Here is a 13,841-nt window from a genome sequence, read left to right on the forward strand (position 1 = left end):
CCCCGTATAACCACGGTAACTGAACATCAAGGGAACTACAGAAAAGGCTGTCCCCGGCTACATTTCTAGACTCTGACAATTCTCTCTGTCCTTCCCCCAACCATGATCACAGCACGAGCAGAGTTCGACCGCAGACTTCAACCAAAGAACCTCATCCTCCAAAGTACAACCAAAAGGAGAGTGGTGCCGACCACGCTCCCATTCTCCAAGATGTGCGGTGCCATCCTCATTGCAAGGACCAAGACAGAGACAACAGCTCCAGCACGGGACCCTCGTGCCCCATGCAACAGGCACCGCAGAACACTAGAACAGTTCATGACACCGCCACCTCTCGGGTCGGAGAGGAAGGGGCGGCGCGACTCCAGACAGCGGGATCCTCCGAGCCCGGCTTCGCGTGCCCAGGAGGAAGAACGGGGGGGGGGGGGGGGGGGGCGTGGTATCATTTGTTCATACAGCCTCTCCGGCCAACCGGATCCCAAGAAGGCGGACTTCACGCACCCTCTCCGCCTCCTCCCAGCCCCACGCGGGAGACCCCCTCTCGTCCCACACCCCAGCAGACCCGCGCGCCGCCCCCAGCCGAGGCTCCGCCTACCTCGGGAGGACCGGAGAGGGAGGTCAGGCACAGACAACACACAGCGCAGGGCCAGACCCGCCCCATTCTCCGCTACCGCACGCGCGCGCCGACCCCGCCCCTGAGCAGCGGCGCGAGAGCCCGCCCTCGCCGCGCGCACCGGGACTACGCTCTCCTCCCCCTCCCGCACGAAGCTAACCCGCTCCGCCCTCCCCACCCCCTCACACAACCACACACCTCCCGTCCGCCGGCTCTACGGGAAGCCGAGAAGGTCAGTCACCCCCTTAAAAATACACACCCTCGAGTCCCGCGTTACCCGCCACCAGGATCCCCGGCCCGGCGTGCTCTCACCGCAAAGCTGCTACGGCCGCTTCTTACTGCGTGTCCCTCTCAGCATGAGGCCCCGCGAACGGCGCAGGGCATAGGCCCACCGAAGAGGACTGGCAGCTCCCTCTCCGCTAACGAAGCGGTCACAGGCCCCGATGCCCAGACTAGGAAGGAGGGAGGGAGGGAAACTCTGAGGGGTAAGGGGAGGGGGGGTGAGATGGAGAAACCGTCCCCGCCGCCTCTACCGCCGCGGCCGCTTCTCTGTTACCCGGGAAATCCCGCCCACTCCGCCGGCCCGCCCCGCATAGGGAAGACTCAGCTTCGCTCTGCCACAGGTCGCATAATCTGTCTGTCAAAGATTTAGCCAATCGCTGTGCCCTGTCTACATTATGCCCGCCCCCTCCCCCTCTGCAGGGCGGGGAGAGGGAATCGCTCACCTTCTCCACGCCCCTATTGGCGGGGAGCTACCCAAACTCAACCCCGCCTATTGGAGATGAATTGCTGAATCCCACCCCCAAGCCGCAACACTATTGGAGGAAGCATAAAAGCTCCTTTACGTCTCATTGGAGGATTCCACATATCACGCCCCATGCCGTCTCAGCTACAGACCCAACAAGTCAGCTCTCGCCCTCGCCGATCATCGCATTGGAAGGCTCTCCCACTGCCCTAGGAAGGTAAGTAATCGATGTGGGATAAAATGTCCGTGAGACAAGCTCCTCCTATCACACTGCCGGGCCATGCCCCGCCCCCAACCATTGTATTGGATAGCTCTCGCCTGATAGAGGCCCCCATTGGCCAGGACACCCGTCCAAGAAGGAGCTGACTCCGCCCCGCGCGAGGAGGCTGAACCTTAGCAGTCCTTTTGTGGAATGTTTACACTAGAGACTGAACGCAGAGTTCCAGGGCCGAAACGGGAGGTGCCGCCCTCCAAAGCCGAGATTCTATCCCTGGGATTAGGAGAGAGGCAGCGGCAGGCACAACCACCTTGGATAAACCCCGCCCCCTATACAGAGAAAGAGAACCTCATCCTTCCTATCCCATTCACTCTTTATAATTTACATTTCTTCACGCTGCCTCCTCGTAAACACAAATATCCGGAGCAGCCGACAATTCCTTTTAGTAAGGAGGGTGCAGAATAAGAACTGGAGATCAAAGCCGAGAAATAGCCCCAGGGGTTGCCAACCCGCAGCACACTTCTCCATAAACCTGAAAAAGCAGTCTTAAGAGGGCGGAGATAATAAAAATGAAGGCAGGGCTCTAACAGCCATGGCCCTGGGAGGCGGAGCGTGAAGCAAAAGGCACTCGCGATCTCCAGGTTAGAGGCATCCTCAGACTGGAAGAACTGAGGAAGTAGACCAAACAGGCCATGGCATAAATAAACCTTCAGTCAAACTTCAGAAAAAGGATACAAATTAGAGTTGGGGACAAAAGATAGTAAGAACGGCTGCTCACCTCCTCCTTGGAAAGCGAGGGTTAATGGCAATCCTTAAGCCCTCTCTTTGCCATAGTGCTTCGAACACACAAAGTGCTTGAAGTCTTTAGGTTGCTTTTATTTATTCATCAAATAGGGCGGAGAACTGATGCTAGCCATGTTTTGGAGGGTGCTCACTGAGCGCCAGAAGAGAAGGGGGCGGGACTAGAGTTTTCCCGCTCTCTCCAGCCAAAGGCTACTGCAAGAGAGCCTACTAGACAAGTGTCAGGCCCCAGAAACCTAAGTCCTAATGTGCCCTCCCTACCCAATCGGGCGGAGACGGCAAGGAATGAGCGCCGGCAACAGGTGGGCCTGACTCGAAGGACGGCTTCAAGCCACAAGGACAAGGCAGCTAATTCTGAACCCCAGGAGCAGCCGACAAATGGAAGCAGCCTCGCTGGGATCCAAGTCCTGCCCAATAGAGTTCTAAAAATAAGTCACACCGAGGAAAGGGAACCCCGGACCAAAACCTTCGGTTTCGAAGAAGCGGCATTTCCGAGGGCTGTTAACTCTAGGTCGACCCCGCTCCCTGCACTGTGTGCCACACTGCACTCCCACCTGACCACTTCGAACCCAAGCAGGATTCATCACGTCAACAGGGGATGAGCTCCTCTGGATCTTGCCTGAGGCCTCCAGACCAATCATACATAGGTTGCTTAGAGTTTTAGATAAACACAACTAAGGACAACGGCTGCCTTACGCTGGGAAGAAAACACAACGGCCGCAGCGTTTTCAAGCTTAAACAGAGGACGATCTTTAAAAAGTCCAAGGGCGCAGGAATAAGCCAGGCGGCAGGGTCAGCACTTTAGTACTTCGCCCGGAAGAGCAGATCCCTCTCTCTCCTTCTAACCCATTCTGATCAACCGGAACTAAGCCCCCTCCCCCCAATTCTCTCCGCACCGTCAACCCCTAACTTCATCGCAAAGGCTACTAGATATCGAGCCTTGGTGGAATGAATCATTGTGTGTCTTCTTGGCTCGCCCCGCCTTGCCACGGGCTCCAACTCCAAAGCCGGGACTTCCGGGCGGGACACACTTCTAAGGAGCAAGGCGGGCCTCACCAGTGGTCGAGCGCGCATACAACCCAAGAGAGGGGGCGGGGAACAGGGGTGGACTTCCTCCTCCAAGCTAGCTACGCCAGAGGCGGGACTATCTATCCCACCAATCAGAAGTAGGGGAGGGACCTTGCGCCTCGCGTTAGGCCGTAGGAATCCCTCCTCCTCCGTTCACGAAAAAAAAAAAAAATCCTCGAACTTAAACTCCAGCCCAGCGTCCGATAGGCGGAGCTCGGAAGAAGGTTATCCAATCAATAACCGAGAAGGAAAAAAGGGAGTCTCACCGCCCATCCAGTGGAAGACAAGAGAAGGCGGGCCTTCTGGAGGAGCCCGAAATGGGTGGAAGAGAGGGGGAAAGGCCCCGCCCCCCAGCTCTCCTCCGGGTCTGGACAGGCGGTTGTCGCAGTAGATAGTAAACAGGCTAGGGCTAGGCTGAGGCGTGGAGGCAGGAGCGGCTGGGCCCGACGTGGGCCCGGCCTCTGCGCCTCCTCCCTCGGAGACGCTCCAGCCGACCGCAGCGGTTCCCGCCAACGCCCCGCCTACCAGTCGGCGGCCGCCATTCCGGCTGACAGGCGCGCCCCCCGCGCCCCTCCCCGCCTGCTGATGCATTTCCTTTTCCCGAGTCTGAGCGTGGAGACTGTTTTCCCAGTTTCCGACCTTCACTGCTCCTCTCAACTAACCCCCGTGGGTACGCTCATAAGCCGCGCCCCCGCCCCTTCGGCTGTTGCCTTGGGGTGGGCGAGGAAGGAGGCAGCTCCTTGTGTGTGGGATCAGCTGGTGCACGGGTCGAAGCCACCGAGTTGTTGGAGGTTTTCCACAGCCGCGGACCGAGTTGGCGCGAGCTCGCGGCCTGGCGGGCTCCAGCGCCGAATGCCGGTTCTGCCACGGCCGGGGAATCCGGAGCGCCTAGGCCAGCGCGGGGGGCTCTTTCCGGTGGCCTTCCCGCCCCCGGCCGCCCCTCCCGCTAGGCCCGCGTTGCCCCCGCCCCCAGAGTCCATAACAACCGTGGCCCCAGGCACTCGCGCCTCTCAGGAGCGCGCCCACCGTCCCTCCTACAGTTTGCGTATAGAAACGAAACCCTCCGGGCGCCAGTCATGATCGCCCGGCGTGCTCAGTCGCGGAAGCCGCGGGCCTCGGCTCGCTCCCAAACTCCAGCTCTCGACCCACTCCGGCGCCGAGGGCTCAGGCCTCCGCCCCTGCCGAGCCCGCGCGCCGCAGCCCGGGCCCACTTCAGTCGGTGTGCAGAATCACCCTTTTCCCTTTACAATAATTTTTTTAATGCTTTCAAGGGAGACCCCTCCTGCCCGACACTTAACCCAGTCCCCAGCCGCAACCAACCGAAACCAACGGCTCAGTGAAACAAACTAGGCGGCACACCGGCGCGCTGGCGACCCCGGGCCGGGCCGACCCGCCCACGAAACCCGCCTGGCTGGGAAACACACTGGCGAGCGACGACGCAGAGATCTCCTTCCTGGCCTGGCCCTCGCCTCCCTCGGACCCGGAGCCTCCCCTAGTTTCGTCCCGAGGCCCACGGCGCCCGCACCGTGGCGAACAGGCCAAAGCGATCGGCCGGCTAACTAGCCCCCCAAACGCTTGAGATTGGGGGGGAACAAATTAAAAGCAGCTGTTTAACATACCTTGGGAGCCTGGCGAGGAGTCCTGAATGGGGAGAACGCCCCCCATGGGCCATTGGCTCCCCGGCGCTGGCGTCAATCACCCTCGGCCCGCCCCCTCCGCTTGCCCCACCCCTTCTCTTCATTGATCGCCCCCTTCCTCCAAAATAAATACAAATAAATAGATAAACTAGCCTCGTGTGGGAGGCGCTTCTGTAGCAGAGGCCCCTGTCTCTCCGACACCGCCGCCTCAAGTTTCTTGAGGCCTTTGGACCGGAGGGAGACCTTCTGGAACTTGACCCGCGGGGCGGGGGGCGCGGAGGAGGAGCCGGCGGGGCTACGACAGCCCCACTTCCTTCACACCCGCACCGCGATCGGACCTGGGCAGCGGGAGGCGATAGGGACACCCTAGGGTTTGGCTGGGAGCATCCCGACTCCCCTGGCTGTGTAACCTAACCGTGTCCGGCCCATTCTGGTAGGCACCAGCCTAAAAATGAACTGTGTAAGCAGGAAATCCTGCGTTCAGCCAACAGGCACTAGTCTGAGCACCTACCCTGCGTTAGGCAGACACATTCATACCCCACTTGCTGCTGGGTGCGATGGCAGAGACTAGATGAAATGCTTGCTCTGTACCTTCCAGGGGCTCTAACTGAGGAGATGCCACAGAAAGAGCGAAAGCAAGGCAGAAATGTTTATATAAACAGATATCCATAGGAGCTTAGAGCAGGGAGATTCTTTCTAGCTGAAGAAAACTAGGGAAGTCTTCCTCATGGAGGAGGTGGTACTCAGGTTAGGTCTTTTTTTAAAATATTTTTATTTATTTAGTGATTTTAGAGAAGAGAGAAACATCAATTTGTTGTCCCACTTATTTATACATTTATTGGTTGATTCCTTTATGTGCCCTGTCCCAGGGATAGAACTGAAACCTTGGGGTATCAGGACACTCCAATCAACTGAGCTGCCCAGTCAGGGCTCAAGTTGGGTCTTAAATTATTTCATCAGGCAGAAATGGAGAGGTATGTCATTTTCAACAAAGGACACAAAGGAGTAAATGCAAAACATTATTAAGGGCCTTCAAGTGTGGCTCTAGTCATGAAAATTAGGGTTGCAAGGATGGGACCAAACAGTAAAATACTTTAATACCTGATTAAAATTCTTAGAATTACACAACAGAAAGTACAAGCACTATGGTCATAGGACTACGGGCCCAGAACTATGGATTCAGATACTCAGCATTCCAGTACCTGGTAGGTTCTGAGGGTGGGTTAAGTGAGGGCTACCTACACGCAGCAAGGTGAGGCACAAAGGCTGTTGTAAATACTGGGTTTGGAGAATGCAGAGGTACATCTTCTGGTGGAAGAAGTAGGTGGGAAGAACCAAGAGATGGCTTATTTTCTCTCCCAGCAACCCAACCCAGAAAACCTTCAGCAGCCCTCAAGTCAAAGCTCTGACTCAGATCCTTTCTTGAATAATTTACATTGTTATAACTTTCAACCAAAAGGAGTTTCTGAGTGGGGCAGAGGCTACCTCACATGTCTGTGCTAAACAGAGCTGAGCCTGAGGCCAGGGCTCATAGTGAGGAAGAAGGACCTGTTGATTGAGGCACCCAGAAAAACTAGGAAAGTCTTCCTCAGGAAAGGTAGCTAGTGTGGATGAGGTATTGTGTGCAGAATGTGAAGGGCCTTGAGTCCCGTGGGCAGAATGGGGACTGCAGGAGAGCATTTGGTATCTTGCTCCCCAGTGTGTCATCAGTTTGGTTCAAATAAACTCAAAAATGCAAAAAACAAAAAAAAGGGTGGGGGCCTGCTGCCGGTTAGACTGTCCAAACAATCCAGGTGAGATGTAATAAGGACTTAACCAGGGCAGTGGCCATAGGTAAGCAAGAATAAAAAAGGAGAGATGTGTTTGAGAAATTCTCAAGGGAACTGGGTGGCTGGTTCTGTGTGGGTAACAGAGGAAAAGGAGTCAGTGGCCTGGTGTTTGAAGAGGGAGAAGAGCTTGAGGCTATTGGTTAGGTAATCTGGGTTCTAGATTTAGCCTGGCCAGTGATTGGTGATATATTTAGGCAAGTCCTTTCCTCCCTCTGGGCCTGTTTTCCCCCCTGTGAAATGGGGTGTTAATTGAAGTAGAAAGACAGGCTCTAAAGCCCTTCTTTCACTTAAGAGTCCATGGGGCTAGGGCGTCACACAGGGAAGGAAACTTGACACTAAGGAGAGAGGGCAGGAGGGAAGAAATACTGATTTGGGAAGGGCAGTGGGTCATAAAGATGCAGCCTGCACTAGGATCTGGGTGATAGCTTGGTTGACAGAATCATTGAGAGAAAAGGGTCTGCAGGGAGAAAGGCCAAGATATAAGGACTGTGTATTCAGTGGGAGGCCCAGCACCTGGCAGGGCCATGAGGGTTGAGATTTATTCTCAGAATGGGGGCTCCCTAGGGACTCCATTCATTTGATTGTAAGTCTGGACAGCACATGGTACACTGTGGATGAAGTTACTTGTGGAGAATTTACAATTAGAATAGTTAACCCCACTCAAGAGAACCAGGTTTCACTGATACTCCCTATCTTCCTAAGTGCACCAGGCTGGTGGAAATCCCCTCCTGAACACACCTTAGACCAGCAGTGGGCAAACTATGGCCCGCAGGCCAGATTCGGCCCGTTTGAAATGAATAAAACTAAAAAAAAAAAAGACCGTACCCTTTTATGTAATGATGTTTACTTTAAATTTATATTAGTTCACACAAACACTCCATCCATGCTTTTGTTCCGGCCCTCCGGTCCAGTTTAAGAACCCATTGTGGCCCTCGAGTCAAAAAGTTTGCCCACCCCTGCCTTAGACTGAGTTCCACTAGGAAAGTGGTCGGCAAACTGCGGCTCGGCAAACTGCGGCTTGCGAGCCACATGGGGCTCTTTGCCCCCTTGAGTGTGGCTCTTCCACAAAATACCGACTTCTGTGCATTGGCCATGAAGTTTCTTTCTTTCTTTTGTTTAAAAAAATATTTTATTGATTTTTTACAGAGAGGAAGGGAGAGGGATAGAGAGTTAGAAACATTGATGAGAGAGAAACATCGATCAGCTGCCTCCTGCACACCCCCTACTGGGGATGTGCCCCCAACCAAGGTACATGCCCTTGACCGGAATCGAACCTGGGACCCTTGAGTCCGCAGGCTGACGCTCTATCCACTGAGCCAAACCGGTTAGGGCAGGCCACGAAGTTTCAATTGCACTGTATGTGCGCGCCCACACGTGGTATTTTGTGGAAGAGCCACACTCAAGGGGCATGTGGCTTGTGAGCCGCGGTTTGCCGACCACTGCACTAGGACAACCACTCTAATTCACCACAGCAGTCGAGCACAGGAGACCCTTTGGGAGGGGTTTAGCAATTGTTTCTGATTCAGTACACCGATGCCTGCATAGCAGAGCAAGTCCCAGACTCTTTGGGAAAGTGAGTGTAGTAAAACCTCCATATAACAGACTAATTTGGGTAAGGCGGTGTCCATTAATGCCTAAAATCCATCTATATATATCTCCTATATAATAAAAGGGTAATATGCAAATTGACCCTAACAGCAGAACAACTGGGAATGACTGGTCGCTATGACACACACTGACCACCAGGGGGCAGATGATCAATGCAGGAGCTGCCCCCTGGTGGTCAGTGCACTCTCACAGGGGGAGCTCTGCTCAGTCAGAAGCCAGGCTGATGGCTGCCAGCACAGCGGTGGTGGTGGAAGCCTCTCCTGCCTCCTCACCAGTGCTAAGGATGTCTGACTGCAGCTTAGGCCTGCTCCCCGCTGGCAAGTGGACATCCCCCGAGGGCTCCCGGGCTGCCAGAGGGATGTCTGATTAAACTAGCTTAGGCCCAATCCCCTGAGGAGAGGGCCTAAGCCAGCAAGTGGACATCCCCCGAGGGTTCCCAGACTTCGAGAGGGCACAGGCCAGGCTGAGGGACCCCCCCCCCCCCCAGTGCACAAATTTTTGTGCACCGGGCCTCTAATATATATATATATAAAAGCCTAAGTGACCAAACAACCTGTCACTATGAATGCACACTGACCACCAGGGGGCAGACTCTCAATGCAGGAGCTGCCCCCTGGTGGTCAGTACGCTCCCACAGCAGGAGCGCTGCTCAGCTGACCGACGGGCGCCAGACGCTGGGGGACAGACACTGGGGGCCGGTGCGAGCCTCTCCTGCCTCCACAGCAGCGCTAACGAGCGGCAGCAGCAGGCACAGGGGGCCAGGATGAGCAGAAGCAGCGCAACACTGGGCTCGGACTCCTCCCTGGCCGCCTGCCGCTTTGTGCACTACTACATCTCCTGAGGGGTCCCAGATCGCGTGAGAACACAGGCCAGGCTGAGGGACCACACCGGTGCACGAATCCGTGCACCGGGCCTCTAGTTATATAATAAAGTAGGTTTTCCCAATGGGTATGTTAAAAAATTGATAAAATAGCTAACCTGTTTTTACTCATGTAGACATGTTTGTGTAATTACAATTAAGTATGTGTGAAAAGTTTAATTTCACAGAAAAGTTTCCTATATATATTATTGTAATTTTAAATTTATACTGAATAGGTCTAGTAAATGTGTGCATTAACCAGTCACTGTGAGTAAACAAATGCATACATCTGGGGTGTGGCTTAGCGCATGTGGGAACATCAGCCTGCATGTGTTAAAACTGCCACAGAGCCCACCAAGTGTGGCTCAGTGGTTGAACGTCAACCCATGAACCAGGAGATCATGGTTAGATTCTCTGGGTCACATGCCTAGGTTGCAGGCTTGATTCCCAGTAGGGGGCGTGCAGGAGGCAGCTGATCAATGATTCTCATCACTGATGTTTCTATCTCTCTCTCAGAAATCAATAAAAACATATATTTTTTTAATTGAAAAACTGACACAGAAAGTCACACAACATGACAACAGAATCAATTACCAGGCATGATGCTGTATGATCCTGCACAGGATCATATGCTAATCATTCTCCAAACATTGTTTATGAGCAGTGACTCTTAGGTTTAAATATGTAGACTATGGTTGTAGATGTGTAATATTTATTTATGTCTGCAAAATTACTACAGTGTTTTTTCCAACATATGGCCTAGTCACTAAAATTTGTTAAAAATAACAATGAATTAATAACAAAAAAAAATAACCTGTTAATTTAATTATAAGCAAATCTTGGTTAAAAGCATTTTAAAATTAACAGGGTATTAATTTTCACATATGACATATGGACAAGAAATTTTGTCCATTAAATCCGAAGTCAGTTAAATCAAAGTCCAAAAAATTGAGGGTTTACTGTTTGATTTGGCGATATTGGTCCTCCAAGCTGCATTTAAGGTTGCATCCACCCACCTTTCTTTCCTCTACCCTATCAGTGAGGACAAAGCAGTAAATGGATCTGGGTAAGGGCCTTCCTTGGAGAAGTCACATTGAGAAGCCAGGTTCTGATTCCCAGAAGGCCTCTTTTGTGTGTTAGGGATTACTATCCTATTGTAGCTGAGAAAACTGAGGCTCAGAGTAGTAGAGTGATTTGCCCAAGTCACCAAGGCAAGTATGTGTGGGCCTAAAACCTGAGCTTTGAACATCCCCCCATGTGCTGTCTCCATAAATGCTAAGGCCCATGATCTAGGTTGGGACTTCTGGAGCAAAAGAGCCTCCCCACTTACTCCACACTCCTTACCTCCCTAACTCCAAGAGCAGTTTGTCCCCAGATAGGTCTAAATGATTTCTGGCCCTTTCAAAAATATTATCATTGAAGAAGCAAGATTTGTCTTCCAAGTATATATATATATATATATCTTCTTCAGCTCTCATATACTCAAAACTGTCACACCTTCAAACACCCTGTGTCTCACAGACATCTCACACTCACATTCACCCACCCTCATTCACAGAAAGGAAACAGTTCTTTAGGGTCTTATGGTATGGGTGACTGAGACACAGGCCCTGCACTTCAGTGACTTTGTAAAAAAGATGTCAGTGTCAGTGATACTGTTGTAATTAATTTAGTTATTAACAATAGGAAAGGAGCAAAGAGTGGGCCAAATATTATAGGCATGTCACTTGTGCAGCTTTGCTAAGAAGCTGCAGTTTAACACTCCCCAGTGAGCCACTGGTCTATTCCCTGCAGATCACTGGGGGAAGGGACTGAAGGAGGGGGTAGGGAGAGGGAGATAGACACATGTCCAGTAAAGTCTGAGTGAAATAGGGAAGGTACTTTTGGCTGTCAGTCACACCTGGGAACAGATTATTGACCAAAGTAGGCATGGCCACCATAAGCGTGGGAAGATTGGGGATACCTAATCCCCTGAACAAAGGAGTTCACTCTCTTGGCTCCTGGCCCTCTTGGTTCTTTTGGGACTCTTGTTGCAGGGGGTGTGCTCTTTTTGCTCCCCTGCATTTGTCTATAGGACTCACAGCCATGTGAACCACACAATGGACTAATGGACTACAACTAGCCTAACGCTAAACAGGACCCAATTCCAACATGAAACAGAAACTCTGGACACTGGCTTTGCTTTTTAGCGCTACTGAAACCCCAGCTACACTTCTTCCAGGTGTGGATTTAGGGAAATGGGACTTTGGAAACCCAGGGATATAATTCCACGCAAATAAAAAATCACTCATCCTCCCATGCAAGTCTAAGAAAATTCTTTCTCGAAATATCATAAGGACCCCATACCCAGCACTCAGTGTGTAAAGGGATACCCCACTTCCACCGCTAACACCAGTGCTGGCTTATAGACTGACCATTGCCAGTTTGGGAATATCTAGGTGAGGGTATTCTTGCTCCCCACTCCAACCCAGGTTCAAGGGGAAAAGCTCAAGCTATTGTTCAGAATCCCAGTTACCTACTTCCTAGCTGGATATCTTTGACTTATTTATCTTTTTGACAAGTTACTTATTTATCTTTTCAATTTTCTTATCTATAAACTAAGAACTGTAGTGGGCTGTGAGATTAAAAACAAAGTATGTTCAGCATTTAGTTAAGAGTTCTCAGACTTTTTTCTCCTTAATCTCATCTGCTGCTCCCTCTTCTGAAAATTCAAATGCAAAATCTGAGAGGAAGCCAGGACAGGCTTAACAGACCCATCAATCCCACTGTGTGAATGAACTCCATTTCTCTGGAAACCGGTTGGCTTATGTTGTACATATTCCATACTTCTGATATATGGGTGGCTTTGGAGGCTTGGGATCTTTTTTCCACAAAATATATTTTTATTGGTTTCTAGGAGGAAGAGAGGAGATAGATAAAAACATCAATGATGAGAGAATCATTAATTGGCTGCCTACTGCACTATTCACACTGGGGATCGCTGCTTCCTGCATGATCCACACTGGGCATCAAGCCCACAACCCAGGCATGTGCCCTGACCGGGAATTGAACCAGTGACCTTCTGGTTCATAGGTGGATGTTCAACCACTGAGCCACAAAGGCTGGGCCAGGCTTGGGATTTTTAGTGGGTGTTAAGACTGCTAGGTATTGCCTTGAAGTGTCTTCCCCTCATTGAACATTAATTTACCCCCTCTGGATCACTTCCAGCCCAAATCTAGAAAATGGATAAAACAGTATGTTCCCCAGGTTCCCTTTGTTTCAAAGTATTTCCTTTTGTGAATCAGTTGTGGTTTTTTATCTTTTTAAAAAGCAGGTTTTTTATCTTTTCCTTTGTTCAAATGAAATCTTAATCAGAGGCCTAATATGTAAGAGAGAAAGGTGGGCCTTGCATTGGTTGAAGCAGAGACAGCCCAACCACTGCTGTCTCTATTCCTTTACCTCCCATACATGCCTCCTCCCTGTCACCCCCTCCTTCCCCCACACCCCTCCCGGGCCCCTGAAAAGACTGATGAACCTATATTTCTGAATCCTGTTCACTCATCCCAGCCACTTCTCACTGCTCACCAGTCTATGAGAACACAGCCCAGCTTTGTCCTTGGTTACCTCTATTAATCACAATCTTTCACAGGCTTTTCTTCATCCTCCCTTAAATGTTGGTGGCTCTCAAGGGTCTCCTCTCTTCTTGCCCTCTTCATTCTTCTCTGTTCTCACCCACTTCCAAGGATCCTAGCTTCTATCCAAACTAAGTCCCCAACTGACATTTCCAGCACAGTATCTGCCGTGAACATCAGACTCCGTATGTCCACTGGCTGCTGGCCACAGAGCAGGTATTCACTAAAGGTCAAGGAAGTAAAACAGAGACCCCACAGGACAAACAGGCTGACCTAGGCTCAGCTGCACATCTGTAAATCATGAGGTTTGGACAACTACATTAGCTTAGAGACATAACCAGGTTCAGATGTGGGGGAGGAGTAGAAAGAAGTGAACCTGGAGTGGGGGATGGGCACTGTGCACTCTGACCATCTCTCTGCATCTCATTGTCTTGATCTTCATCTTAGTCCTAACAACTACCAGGAACATAGCATCCTAAATTGTTGAAAAAGAATCGCTGCTCCCAGTCAACTATGTCCATGTTGGCCTTAGAAGAAAAAATATGGGTGTAAAAGATTGCAGCATGTAGATTTAACTTAAACAGAAGAAAGCATTTTATGAAAGCTGTGATGACAGGCAGAGAGAAATTAAACACTGCAGCAAGTTTCTGAGTTCCAGATTTCTATTTGTGAAGAAGACCTAGTCTTTGTGGTTAAGAGCAGTGAAGTTGAATATGTTTAATATTCACCACTATTTTGTGATGGTAACTATGGGAGCAGATACCTCCCAAGAGAAAATCTGGTTCCCAAGCTTTAGCTCGTGCCCTCGGTAAGCTAACAGTACTAAGTGGGTAGTGACCAAGACCTGAGACAAATC

The 13,841-nt window shown here is 51.3% G+C and overlaps 1 protein-coding gene and 1 long non-coding RNA gene across 9 annotated transcripts in view; one reads left to right on the plus strand and one right to left on the minus strand.

Annotated features, from left to right (window-relative positions):
• SIN3A (SIN3 transcription regulator family member A) overlaps positions 1-5,083 on the minus strand; it is an 81,880-nt gene extending 76,797 nt beyond the window's left edge. For 2 of the 8 annotated variants that reach the window (XM_014455065.2, XM_006087900.3), the window contains exon 1: positions 923-1,166. The gene's annotated coding sequence lies outside the window, so the exon portion shown is untranslated. Of the gene's footprint in view, positions 1-869; positions 1,167-5,060 lie in introns of those variants that run through there. The other 6 variants (XM_014455062.2, XM_023753133.1, XM_006087901.3 and 3 more) reach the window with 6 other exon arrangements.
• Positions 1,292-5,055, plus strand: LOC111825819. The gene is made up of 2 exons (XR_002829022.1): positions 1,292-1,572; positions 4,713-5,055. It is a non-coding gene; the product is annotated as an uncharacterized LOC111825819 (long non-coding RNA).
• Positions 5,084-13,841: the final 8,758 nt, after the last annotated feature.

Source organism: Myotis lucifugus, unplaced genomic scaffold, assembly GCF_000147115.1.
Source record: "Myotis lucifugus unplaced genomic scaffold, Myoluc2.0 scaffold_41, whole genome shotgun sequence".
Classification (NCBI taxonomy): domain Eukaryota; kingdom Metazoa; phylum Chordata; class Mammalia; order Chiroptera; family Vespertilionidae; genus Myotis; species Myotis lucifugus.